The 12,987-nt window shown below is 51.0% G+C and overlaps 2 long non-coding RNA genes across 11 annotated transcripts in view; both read left to right on the forward strand.

Moving 5' to 3' along the window:
* LOC144281840 (uncharacterized) overlaps nt 1–5,505 on the forward strand; it is a 94,198-nt gene extending 88,693 nt beyond the window's left edge. For all 10 annotated transcript variants that reach the window (XR_013350239.1, XR_013350248.1, XR_013350241.1 and 7 more), the window contains 2 exons: nt 579–4,172; nt 5,388–5,505. This is a non-coding gene — a long non-coding RNA (uncharacterized LOC144281840). The remainder of the gene's footprint in view (nt 1–578; nt 4,173–5,387) is intronic.
* A 1,970-nt stretch (nt 5,506–7,475) lies between these two features.
* Nucleotides 7,476–10,994, forward strand: LOC144281533 (uncharacterized). Its single transcript, XR_013350004.1, has 2 exons — nt 7,476–8,236; nt 10,525–10,994. It is a non-coding gene; the product is annotated as an uncharacterized LOC144281533 (long non-coding RNA).
* Nucleotides 10,995–12,987: the final 1,993 nt, after the last annotated feature.

Here is a 12,987-nt window from a genome sequence, read left to right on the forward strand (position 1 = left end):
CCTCAATTTATTTTTTTCATTCATTCATTGATTTAGTAGGCATTTGCTAGGTCCCTGCTGGTCTATGTGCAGGAGGAGGACGGGATCCATTTCTGGGAGGTCCTGCTCCGTAAGAACTAAGATGTCAGTTACTAACTATGAAAAAGCCTGCAGATTTCCAAAGTGTTTGGGGTCTGTAAGAGTAGGGACTGCTCCCAGCATCCATCTAGAGGACTCGAACTGTGCACTGAGGGGCAAGTGTGTGTGCTGTCCCACACAAGCAGGCAATTCACTAGAAGGAGGGTGGCTCTAGTGACTTATGGGTAAATGAAGACGCACTTGAGTTTTCCTCTCAGCTCCCATTTTATAAATGAAGATCTGGGCTCAGGTCACATTTCCCTAAGCCATGGTCTGAAAGCAAGGTATGCTTCCCACTTTAGTGCAGATAGGTAGCATAGGGGATAGCTATTTAGGAATCGATCTGAAATCATTTACATTCCAACCAAATTCCCAATGTTAATGTCTTAAGCCAGACATGATTGGGGAGGAAGGGAGAGACTGGAACCAAGAGAGAGTTAATTTGTACGGTTTTAACATAGGTACGAGGATGAAAGGAAGGCAAGACACCTCTTGAAGGACAGGGGAATGCTTGGCCAAGGGTCAGGGTCAGGACCAAATGGGGGACTGGAAGATGGACAATAAAACATGAGGAGTAAGTAGAATTCCACCCAGGGATTTTGCTAGAACCTGGTGTGTGGCTGACTTGGATTTGGTATAGAGGCCACTTGGCACCAACACACCTTCTTCAGGCACATCCTTTATGGAGCTCCTACCCATGCCCCTTACTGCCATCTGGGTGTCTCCCGGTGCCATATTCTCAGCAGGAATCACAAGGGCTTCCCACAGAAGGTACCCAGGGGCCCGGTCCATGCACGATCACTCCTATCCCCATTTCCCAACTCTAGCTCATTCTCCCTCTATCTCATTCCCTCCCTCCCCCTTCTCTCTTCCCTCCTTCTCTGTTCCCTTTTCTCTTTTTTTTCCCCAATGTCTTGTGAGTCCTTACTTTTTCTCTCCGCAGTGATCTGTCCTTTCCTTCTGCCTGTGTTCATTTTCTATCATCGCAATGAATATGAAGCAATGCCTCCCAACAGCCAGGTGCCAGAGGTACAGAGATGAAAAAGGGTCCCCCAAAGGTGGATCTGCTTGCAGGGGAGATAGACTAATGCTCTGAGGTTAGAAGGAAGCTCAAGGTGCGGTGGGAGTGCTGAGGAGGGGGTGGTTATTAAATCAGTGGATCCTGGGAAGGAGGTAGGGAGAGTTACAAAGAGGAATGGATGGCTGGGATGGGCACTGGCCAATGACAGTTCACGCTTGGATGTGGGCCTTCCAGGGAAAAGGAGCAGCATGTGCCAGAAGCTTAGAGACAGGGAGAGCATGGTGAGGTCCATGCGCCTGGGTCTCAGGGAGGTGGACTTGGTGGGAAGTAACTGATTATGGACGCTCGTTCCATACTCTGAGCAAATGCCTCTGCGGAGGTTCAGTCTCCTGGCCAGGAGGAATTTGGGGGAGAGCCACCCACCTTCAATTCCCAGTTGGAGGGAGCAGATGAGCTATGAGCAGACAGGAAATAGGGGCTGGGTAGTGGGCTACCTGGAGCTCACGCTTGAGCCCTTGTTCACCTTGACCTGTCCTGCTGCCCTGGGGACTGTCGGCTGCGGGGAGTAAGGGAGGCAGAGGGAGTTTCGAGGCAGAGGGGCTGTGGGGAGGAAGGGAGGCAGAGGGAAGTAGTAGTTTGAGCGACCTTTTAGCTGCTGAGACTTCACTGGGCCTGTCTGCTTGCCCATTGGTTATTCTGGGTAAGGTAGGGGCAGATTTTCCAGGGGGCGAGGGAAGAAATCACCTCTCTAAAAAGGAAGACGGTAACTCCTTGTGCCTCAAGCTGGATGCACAACCGGGCTTCTGGCAGCCCTGAGTGGGCCCCATGGGGCCTTGCCCAGCCCCAGAGCTTTCATGATGAAATAATTGGCAGCTCATTGCAGCCCAGGCTGGGGCCCAACCAGGCCGCATTGAGGTCTGTGGCTCCCGATGAAGCAGGGCCCATGCAGAGATCCTTAATGAGTCACAGAAGGGCTTCCCCAGGGGCCCAGGCCACTGGGACAAGGTCACTACAACAGACGTGGAACCCCGTGGGCCCCTTCCCCACTGTGCGTCCATGAGGGGCTCCCACCGTCGGGTGCCACAAAGGCCAGTCTTCCCACAATGTCCTTGGACTGTACCCACATGGCCAACTGTGCAAATCTCAGCTCAGCCTTGCAGCCCGGAGCTGAGCCAGAGGCCTCTTGACTCATTGCTGTAGCTGTTCTGGAACTTGGCACAGTTACTAGTATTCCTCAAAGTCATAATTACCACCACTTAGCCTGGGTTAGTGATCTGGAGCAGGGAGCAGCCCAGCCCGCATTGCCTCCTGCTGCCAGCAGACCAACTACTGGTGATAGCTTCGTGGTTCATAATAATAATAATGATGATAATAGCTATCATTTATTGGACACTCGCTGTGGACCTGGCTCGGGGCTAGGTGTTTTACATGCGGAACAGAGCCTGCTCCTGTTCCTCCCCCAATTTTCTCCACCCCCCACCCCCCACTCCGGGTCTGCTTCATAACCGTTGATTTGCATGGCAGCTTTTATTTTAGAGCAGGGGGGGAGAGGGTGTTCTGAGGACGAGGTTGGAGTGGATGAGATGCATTGTTTCCCATCTGGCCTCTCATGTGGTCTGAGTTTGAGCAGTTTGGTCAGCAGAAGGCCAGGAACGGATAGAATGCCTTTTTTTTTTTTTTTTTTTTCATGAGACACCTGGTAAGATTCTGGACAAGAAATCCTGGACAGAAATCCTGGGAGACTTTGTGAGGCTTTAGGCAAAGCAAAGCTGCTTTGGAGGGCAGCCCTTACCCAGTTCTGCTGGGACCCCAAAGGCTGGTGGCTTTGGAAACAGCCAGCTGTTGATGGCCACCTTGTGAAGGGTGAGGCAGGGGTGAAGCTTCCTGCAACAGGTTGTGTTCTCCAGAGGCAGATGCTGATGGTAAGACGTTCTGGGGACCAGCGCCTACAAAGGTGAGGGGGCGCGTGCAGGATTGGGTGGAGGAAGAAGCTCAGCTACCACGCAAGCCCAACAAGGTCTCGGCCAGCCAGATGAGGAGTTCTGAAATGAGTTTGTCCCTCAGTGTCTGCACTTGGCAGGAGTGCACAGACTCACACCCCTACCTCACCATCACTGGTCACAGGCTGTCCAGAAAGGACAGCCAAGGGTGGAGCTTCTGAGGCAGATCTTGAAGGAGCTGAGAACTGTGGTGGCTATAGATTCCTCCCTATAGCTGGGCTTCTCCAAGTAGCTTCATGGTGGAGGGTAGAGGGGTGTGTGGGCCGGAAACAAGGGGGAGAGGAGGAACAAATGGGGAGGCCAGCTGTCCGGTTTTGTGAAGATGTGTGAGTGCCTTTGGCAACTCCTACAGAAACCGGGTGGTGCTTTGGGGAGGCTAATTTCCATCAGTCAAGTGGCCTGGAGCCACCATAATTTGGTCATGAGAAGTCAGTGTGACTTTATTTTCTGGTCAAAGGCTGGTGAGATTACACATATGTGTTCTTTGAATTTCCCACAATAACCCCACTTAATAGATGGGAAGACAGAGTTCTGAGGGCCAAGTAGCTCGGGTGTTCAGGTCACCCCCGAACACAGGCCAGGCTGATTTGGAAGCTCAAGTCTTTCCCCTCATTGCTGCCGGGGATAGGGGAGCCTCAGGCGAACTGCCTCTGGGAGGTCCTCATTGCGTTTGGCTCCAGTTCAAAGAATGGAGAGAGCAGGACCCTCTTAGCTTGCCAGGCCTGCCATCACAGAGCACCACAAGCAGGGTATCTCGAAACAACAGAAATTTATCGTCTCAGTTCTGGAGCTAGAGGGCCAAACTCAAGGTGCAGGATGGTTAGCGCTTGGAGGAGAATTTGGTCCATGCTCTTCTGCTTCAGGTAGGTAGTGCCAGGTGCTCCTTGGCCAATAGATACATCATTTCCATCCTTGGACGGATGTTGGATGCCCGCCTATGGGGACACCAGTCATGTTGGATTAAGGACCTCCACAAAGACCTCAACTGATTACATCTGCCACCACCTTCTTGGCAGATAAGGCTACACTCTGAGGTATCGGTGTTCTAGGACTTTAATATATCTTTTTGGGGCCACGATTTAACCCAGAATAGACTTAGAAGACCCTATGTGCCATCTACCCTCCCTGAGCCCACCCACCAATTCTTCTACTGCCTTGGATTCATTGTGCCAGGACAATGAAGCTAAGCTCTGGGGTTCAGCTGCAGGGAGGGCAACATGCTGGACCCCTCCTTGCCATCGATGGAGGGGCCATTGTCTCTCCCCAAACCAAGGGTGTTTATGGCATCATAAAGCATCATAGCAAGGTCTCACCACAGCGACCCGAGTCCCGGGACAGCAGGGACTAACGTGACCTGACTCACGCTTAACCACTGTCCCTACGGTGCTTGGCACACAGCAGAGTCTGAGAACAGGAAGGGACTCTGGAGGAACTGACCTGCTGCGTAAGGTGCAGCACGGCGGTCTGGCAGGATGGGGTGAGCGGTGACCATCAGACCTGGAAGGGTGGTGGCCCCTGGTGACTCGGGGACAGTGGCTTTGTCGAGTGGAGGGGCTAGTCACAAGTTGAACTGGGATGAGGGTTGAGACAATATTCTGGGGGAGTCTCCTGTGACTGAGGGAATTCAGACACTAATCGGAGTTTAGGAAGGGGGCTTTGGGGTAAAGCGAGTTTTTTTTTTTTTTTTTTATGATAGTCACACAGAGAGAGAGAGAGAGAGGGGCAGAGACACAGGCAGAGGGAGAAGCAGGCTCCATGCACCGGGAGCCCGATGTGGGATTCGATTCCGGGTCTCCAGGATCGCACCCTGGGCCAAAGGCAGGCGCCAAACCGCTGCGCCACCCAGGGATCCCTGTTTTTTGTTTTTTTTTAATTGGAAAACTTGAGCTAGGTGGGTGCTGACGGCAAGGGCTGGGCATGAGGGGGAGCTTGATGGTGCGGGCAAGAGGAAGGAGGATGTTGGCTGAGGCTGGCAGGTTTTTCTTCTTCTGAGCCCCTCTAATCCACACCATCTGCTCTTACCTGGAGATTAACACCTCCTCTCCTTGCTCCCATTCAGTTCCAGCCGGGTGTCCTTGGCAGGGACCCAGAGGGTGCCATTGGTAGGGTCACAGGTGCAGTTTGGGTCCGATGGGACGGCCTGGACGCCCTGTGTGCTACAGGGTAAAACCTACCCCCCCCTCAGCCTGATACCGTGGAATTTTTGTGGTTTAGTTACCAGCCTTCTCTGTGATTCTGTCGATTTCTAGGCCCTCAATCAATGTTTGCTGAACGGTGAATGAATGGATGGATCCCAAGGACAGGGTTACCGTGGAGCTCCCAAGCATTTATCTTGAATCTGGAAAATGCAAGAAAAATTGGGCCATCTGTTTCTGTATTATATCAGGATAGCAAAAAGCCACAGAACTTAACTGTAGCCAACTCAATCATGTGTGACAACCTGGCAGTAACGCAGGACGCCTTTGTGTAAAACACAGTGTGTGCGTGTGAGTGTGTCTGCAAGAGTTGGAGGTGATTGCATATAAAATCACATGTGTGTAAGGGCGTGCATGTCTGAGTGCGTGTGTTACTGCATGTGCCTGTTATCTGGGCGGTTGTGTGCATCTAAGTGAGCAGATACATGCAGGAGCATGTGTGTCTGAGTATATGTGAGTCCTCGTGTACACGCGCAGCCCTGCGGGCTCAGATGAGCAGGTGCACTGCAAATTGCCGTCTGTCTGGTTGTGTCCATACATTATGTCCCCTGGAAAAATCTCTTGTTCGCGAGCTCACGGTGTCCAAATGTATCTGAGAACTACTCCACCTCGCTCCCTCAGCCCAAGCTGAGCTGAGCCATGTGAATTGGTTAAAAACCAGAATGATCGGGTCCTTAGGAAGATAGGCAACCATTGCTATACTGAGAAGCTAGTAAGTAATGCGGGCTCACCTGCCACCCGGGCTGCGAGCACCGTTCCACCTACCCGTGCTTCCAGCACAATATTCCGTGACGACGAAATTGTTCTATGTCTGCACCGTCTTTGGCACGACACGAGGCGGCCCACATGTTAAACGCTTGACGTGTGGCCACTGTGCCTGAGGAGCTGAATTTTTCATTTTCAGGACTCTTAATTAATTTAAATTTAAATTGCCACATGTGTGGCTAGCGGCTGCTGGATTGGACGGTGCAGATCCAGGCCCTGTGGTCCAGGCTTTTCTCTCCACACTGTGTCCCCGGAGCCTAGCCTTGGCCTGACTCTGGGAGGGTGCCCAGTAAGTGTCAGCAGACTGGAGAATCTGCAGGCAGGGCAGGCAGGCCTTTGGGGGATTTGTATTAATGAAGAGAATAATGGAAATTTGATAAAATAAATGGGAAAATAAATCATGTTTGTAGATAAATGAGTGCTTCTGAAGTGTTGGATAAGTGCCTTCCCTAAAGAGGTACACAATATCTTTATGGTGGAGTTTATCCTAAGGGTTTATTAAGACTTGGCCATTTTTTTCCCCTTCTCTCTCTCTCTCTCCCTCAGCCTAGCAGGAGCAAACCTCAAACTCCTATTTGCACGAGGTATTAATTTCTCCCCAGCGGAGGCTCAGTTGGTGAGATAATTTAAGCTACTGTGGGGACAGAGGGCTGTCCTCACCTTTGTGTGTCCTTATGAGCTTGCTGTCTCAAAGCTTGGGTTGTTCAAAAGACCGTCCATCTCCAAACGCACAGCATGGAAACTACAGAATCTCTGAATTAGGCACTCAGTAGCTACTCCGCTGATTCCTAGAAGCCCACCATGCTAAGCTCGTCTCACCAGTAGGTCACAGAGTAGGAAGTGTGCAAGTTCCTGCTGATTTGGCAGCCCTGTGCCCACCGAGAAGGAACGTCCTCCACCTCTTTCACATTGGCTGCAGTTGCGCAGCTGGTGTTGCTGAACCTAAGTGCACGACCTCTTGTGAACCCTCTGTGCCTCAGTTACTTCACCCATAAAATTGGGGTGCACCAGGACCCATGTACCCACATCACAGGGTTGTAGGGACACGCAAATGATTTAATGCACATAAAATACTCAGTCTGAGTCCCTAACGTGTAGTAAGCTGTAAACAGATGTTAATTATCAATATCAGCATTATTATTTTTAATCATTATCTCATCTTGCTAGGATCTGATGATGGCCCATCAGGGGATATTGTTTATTTACAGAAACTATTGATGACTTTTTTTTTTTTTTTTTTTTACCTTAAATAAGAAATTGTGAAGTCAATACTCCTGGCACTTTGTCCTTAACCACCATACCTATAATTAATTCTATAAACCAGTAGTTTCTGTATTTTTAAAAATCATGGACTCCTTATTTACTGGAAGCTCAAAATGTAAAATGTATATAAATGGAGGTTCTCTAGGTGAGGGGAAAGTGGGCGTAAAGACCCTCCCTGCCCCAGCTGTCCTTCCATGGGTTTCTTGGAAGCCTTGGACTCCAGGATTATCCTTACAACCAAGACAGTTATGCTTGTGGTTATGTCCTCTACATCCTCAATCCCTCTTCAGACTGGGGTCAGGTGACATGTGCTATTCCATTAGTTAGTTACTATAAGTGTGTTAAGTGAGGATATCAGTTGACTCCATTTTAATGCTTTTCCTTCCTTCCAATATGGAACCTTAATCCATTGTCTTTGGTTGATTTGCACCAACACCCTTCCTTAATCTCCTTACGTAGATGGACTCTTCACTTCTGATACCCAAAGTTGTTCTTGTAGGGAATTTATGGACACTCCCTAGAGATGCTTTTACCTGTGGTGTTTAAATGTGTCACATCTCCCGACCCCACCCTGAGTTTTTGCACACAGGGGCCAATGCTGGGGTCCTCTATCTTTTCTGCAGCCCGCTGAAAGGCCAGGCTCAAAGTGGCACTCCATAAATATTTGCTGACGAAGACATTTTCCTAGGGAAGAGCAAGAGATTTGGAGTCGGAAGACCTGGAGTTAAGTCTTGGTTCAACCATGGGGGCTGAGCAAGTCCACTCGCTCTCTCTGGACCTGTAAAGCACCAACATGTGTCTCCTGTATGTAAGGCCCATGTGAGGAGGAAGCCAGGGGAGATTTGCAGCTCTTTGTAAACTGTGAAGGGATGGAGGTGCGTGAAGGGATTGTTGTTACTCTATCTACGGGGGGGCAACTTTGGCCTGGTTAGCCTCTGGGCTCCCTTCTGGGGCCGAACAACAGGGACAGATTCATTTGTAGAAAACATTTGCTAATTATCGTCTGGTTTGAATAATTATCTAGGGATCCTGGAAACAGCCCTTCCCACGGATCAAACTGTCACATCTGCAGCCGACCTTTAAGTAATCTGAGTGGGGGTAATTACAAAGGGCTGGTTTTCTCTAAATATAGCTGTTCCCCAGCTAAAGGTCAACTTGAGGGAGCACAGTTTGATAATTGCAAGCAGTTTGATAATGAATTAAGGCAAATATTCCCAGGGGTGCAGTCAGTGGTCTCCTCTTACAAAGACCAGAATGTGGATGCCCCAATGCGGAGGACCTGGCTTTCTGACTGCTGCTGGAGAACCTCAAGGTTCCCACTTTATTCAAGCCCCAGCCCTAATGTACTATTGTTCCTGGGAGGATAACTGTAGAAAAAACTCTTACAGAGGGTGAGGTTGGCTCTTCCACCCCTGGACTCCCTGAGTCCTGCAAATTCCAGTGCTCTGCTGGGGTCTACTGTTTGTTTCCTGGCTGCAGGCCTCATCTCCCCAGTGGGAGATTTTACTACCTATTGGCTGAGATCCCAAAACAAAAACATTAGGAAGTATAAAATCAGAGATGACTTGGCCCTGCCAAGATTCTTTTGGGGGAGGGGGGAGGCGGGGGGCTTTGGACAAATTACTTTATTCATCGAATTCAAGTGTCCTTATCACTAAAACAGAGTGTGTGACTCTCCTGCCCACCAGGATAGGTCATAGGAAGATCCAATAAGGAAATGCATGGGAAAGTGCTCGGCAGGCCTCAAAGTACTCTGTAGATGTTCGAGGTCAAGACAAACTCACTCTGTGCTATCTCCTTAGCTCGGTTTTAAGCTTCTCTAGCAACTGTGTCCTCTCCTCACCTGATGCTTAAATTCAATAAAAATTTGAGAGAAGTGACTTGAGATAAAAGTGGGAGAATAGGACTAAACTGAAAGAAGGTGACAGCTCTGCAGAACGTGAGGCTTGGTGGGTGGCTACCCTGTGCACGTCAGACGGCTTATCTTCCCTTTTCTTACTTCGCTCTCACCCCTTCTGGCTCCCTCTTTTAAGTCTTTATCTTAGGTCCAGACCGATTTCTCCTTTCCCTGGAGTTCCCCAGTCCTATCACTTGCAGTACCTGGAAAGGTCCTCAGCAGTAGAGTAGTGAGCAGGATGTTTAGTAGAGTTGGGTTGCAATATCCCTTCTGCCCATAGGTGTCACCACTGAGCACACATGCTGCCCATTCGTCCTACACCTGTTCCTTGAGGCTGCTCTGTGCTAGGCCCTCAGTCAGGCATCCAAACAACACCCCTGCCCTCAGAGTAAGGACAATAACTAAACCACCACTTAGATGCTGACTGCAACATCAGGTCGTGGCGAATGCTATGGAGAGCGGGCAGGCTGTTTCAGATAAAGTGAAGGAAGGTGACACAAAAATATCTTGAGGCCACAGACTGTGTGTACCCATTCATGTGTGTAAGGCATTTTACCTTAAATGGTTTTTTTTCTATTGCTAAATCGATTTTTGGACTTTGAACCCTCATGTCACAGAGCTTGAGGGGTGGGAATCATCCTCAGTCTTCCTCAGGGATCCCCACTCCCAGGCAGAGTTGGAATTCTGGGCTCTTAGGCAGAGCCAAAGCACTGGGAGGGAGAGTCAGGGAATAGACCTCTTGCCCCGAGTCGTTGGTCCCCACAGTGCCCTACAGGGCCTGGTGACCTTCTGTTGCTGCTATGTCCTGCTTGAGGTGGGGGAATGATACAATGCTCCTGCATGTATCTGCTTACTTAGATGCACACGGTTCTGTCTGCCCGAGTGACCATCCTAGGGGGCGATGAGAATGGGTTCTCTCCTGGTTGTCTTTAGGTCTCTCTCCTCCCCGTCCTGGGGGTGGTGGGGGTGGGGGTGGTGGAGGAGGATGGTGGTGGGTGGGCTGGGGTGGGGAGCGGGGATGGAACTTCTACCTGAGGAGGGGATGGAAAGTGAACCCCAGCTCTCCCCCTGCTTCTGGATACTTCCCAGGCCCGAGAAGGTCCCCCCTGCCCCATGGAACCCCAAAGCCAGAGAGATTTGCAGGCTATTTCTGGTTTTTGCCCTGTTGCCTCTCTCCCAAGGCTTGGCGGTGGGAGTGAACGGGCAAAACACAGGGGAGCAAAAAGCACAGATTGGAGAGATTCATATCTCAAAATATCATCTCAGCCACACCTGTCACAGCAATTCCAGCCTTCTCTCACTACTCCTCGAAGTTCAGCATTTCGTGTGTCCGGCGTACTTATACCAAGGGTCACCAGACACCTGTGTGTGGTGCCTGCACACTGGTTCACATCCACACCTGCCCCCTCTAAGGTAGGTAGGATTTCTTCTAGTTCAAGTTGGAAAACATGAAGTAGTATTAATAGTTCCCCCCCACCACCCCCAAATGAACAGTGATGCTGCCAGGCAAAAGGCAACAAAAAAGCATTTCATTAGCTTTCGGGTGACTTGGAAACTCTCATCTAAAAATACGGACAAGCAGGAGTGTGAAGGAGTGTGTAGGAGGGCTGTCCCCACAGTTCTCTACAGTTAGGACAACTGGGGCCACTTGTGGGAAATGTGCCAAAATGTCCCTGCTTAGAGCCTCTTTTAAAATAAGCTCCCCTCCCACCCCGAGGTTTACAGGAAACTTCTCAGCAGATGTGGGCAATTTTCCCCAAGCCCTTGAAATGGAAGACAAAGGAGGCTGAGTGACAGGGCATCAGAATGTGGAGAGAGGGATTGCCGGGCAGGCCGGACCAATTAGCTGCCTTCCGCCCCTCGGCTCTCTGCGGTGGTCTCTGGGACTTTAGTGGGGAAGTGAGGGGAGCCGGTGGGCCCTGGCGTGTTTGACACCCAATTACTGCTCATTCACCAGCTGACCGGCCAGCCTGCTCCCTTCCAGCTGCTCAGCAGCCCTCTCAGCCAGCAGCTCCAAGAACAGAGGGTGCTAATTGGATGCTGAAGGCCCACTGCCTCTCTATCAGCCCAGCCCGGCCTGGTCCAGGCCCTGGCTTTCCGGACCCAGCTCCTGTCCCTGGTTCTAGCACTAGCTCATCCTCCCTGGGAAAATGCCATGCCTTTCAAGTAGAAACAGATCAACTGGCCTGCAGCTTGTGCCAGGATTCTTGAGGAGCCCAGGACAGGACAGAGGCAAGGTCAGTGGGGGATGATGTGAGCGCCTGGGGGCCAGGTGGATAAGGTGGGAGACAGGGAGCCTTGCCACTGTCTGTTTCTGGTATCTCTTTGTTCTTGGGCCTCTATTTCCCTATATGCACAAGGGGCAGGTGGGGGGGGGGGTGTCCAGTGAGATGCCCTGCATGTACCCTTCCTGTCCTGGTGTGGAGAGTCTCTGTACCAAGACCCTGGGGTGTCTGAGAGATCCCTGCGGTGAGGGCGGGGTGTGAGCATCTTGGGGCCCTGAGCCGTGTGAGGCCTTTTTGAGCCAAATGAAGCTCTGGCACTGGATGATGAGGGACGAGCCTGCCTCCTAGAAGGCTGGGCTCCCCAGCACAAGTCAAGGTGCTTGGGGAACAGATCCCGGTCCTGGGAACCCAGATGCTCAAGTTGTTCTGTTGTTTCAATGATTCCAGGGAGGTCTCAGGGTTACAGCAGGGTCACATGTACTCTCTGGAGGGAGCCATGGCCCCACGCCCATTCCTGTGGCAGCTGCAGATGTGTGCACACGTGCACAGCTCGGTGTCCAGCCTCAGGGCTCATCTACGATGTGCCAGGTCCTGATGCCACAGATATTAGGAACAGAGTCGCCCATGAAAATTCAAATGATAATGTCCCCGTTGCTCTGATTTTCCACTCTATCCATGTGTTAGAGTTACACATCCATGCCCTTTAGCACGTGACTTTGCATTCTGTGCAACCAAGTGGGTGGTATGTATGATGGTCGTGAACCGGGTCAGATGACTTGCTTTGGCCATTGGGATGTGAAGAGTAGTGACTGTGTGCTAATTTGGAGCCGAGACCCTCAGATCCATCCCCGTTTCTCCACAGACCCTTGTGCCCTTGTGATCTGCTATGGAAAGAGCATGCTCCAGGCTGCCACCGCCCTTTAAGCCTAGGCCCCAGGAGGCCTGAACCCATCTCAGAGCCACTGGGCCACACGAACTCAGTCTTGAGCAGCCAAACTTAGGTCAGACCTGTAGACCTATGAACTTGAAAACAAATGTGTGTTGTGGTAAACCATTGGGATTTTTAAGTTGTTGTGTGACAAATAACTAATATACCCACAAAGGTGAGAAACTGCCCAAAAAGGCCTGGGGAACAGCACCTTGCAGGTGTCTGGAACTGGGTGCCATAGAGAGTGGTGCTATGATACCATTAAGACCAGGGAGCAGGATGCCCGTGTCACCATAGGCCAAGACTGGGCACCCCTGGGCCACTTTCTGGCACTGCCCAGGCTAACCCAAGCTCCAGAGAGACCCTGGGCTCTGAATGGGATTGAGGAAAAGATCCTGAACTGTATTTTTGGAACCTCCCCCACCGAGAGGACAGAAAGGAGTGGGGGCTACTGTTACCCAAGTAGTAAGCCACGAACAAACCTGGCTAGGGGAAGAGGCAGAAACAAGATCCCCAGAACTGCCAAGGGCGTCTGGGACGACTCTGGAGCAGTTAGCCATGCCGATTGGAAAGCCT

This window comes from Canis aureus, chromosome 13 (assembly GCF_053574225.1).
Source record: "Canis aureus isolate CA01 chromosome 13, VMU_Caureus_v.1.0, whole genome shotgun sequence".
In the NCBI taxonomy this organism is placed as follows: domain Eukaryota; kingdom Metazoa; phylum Chordata; class Mammalia; order Carnivora; family Canidae; genus Canis; species Canis aureus.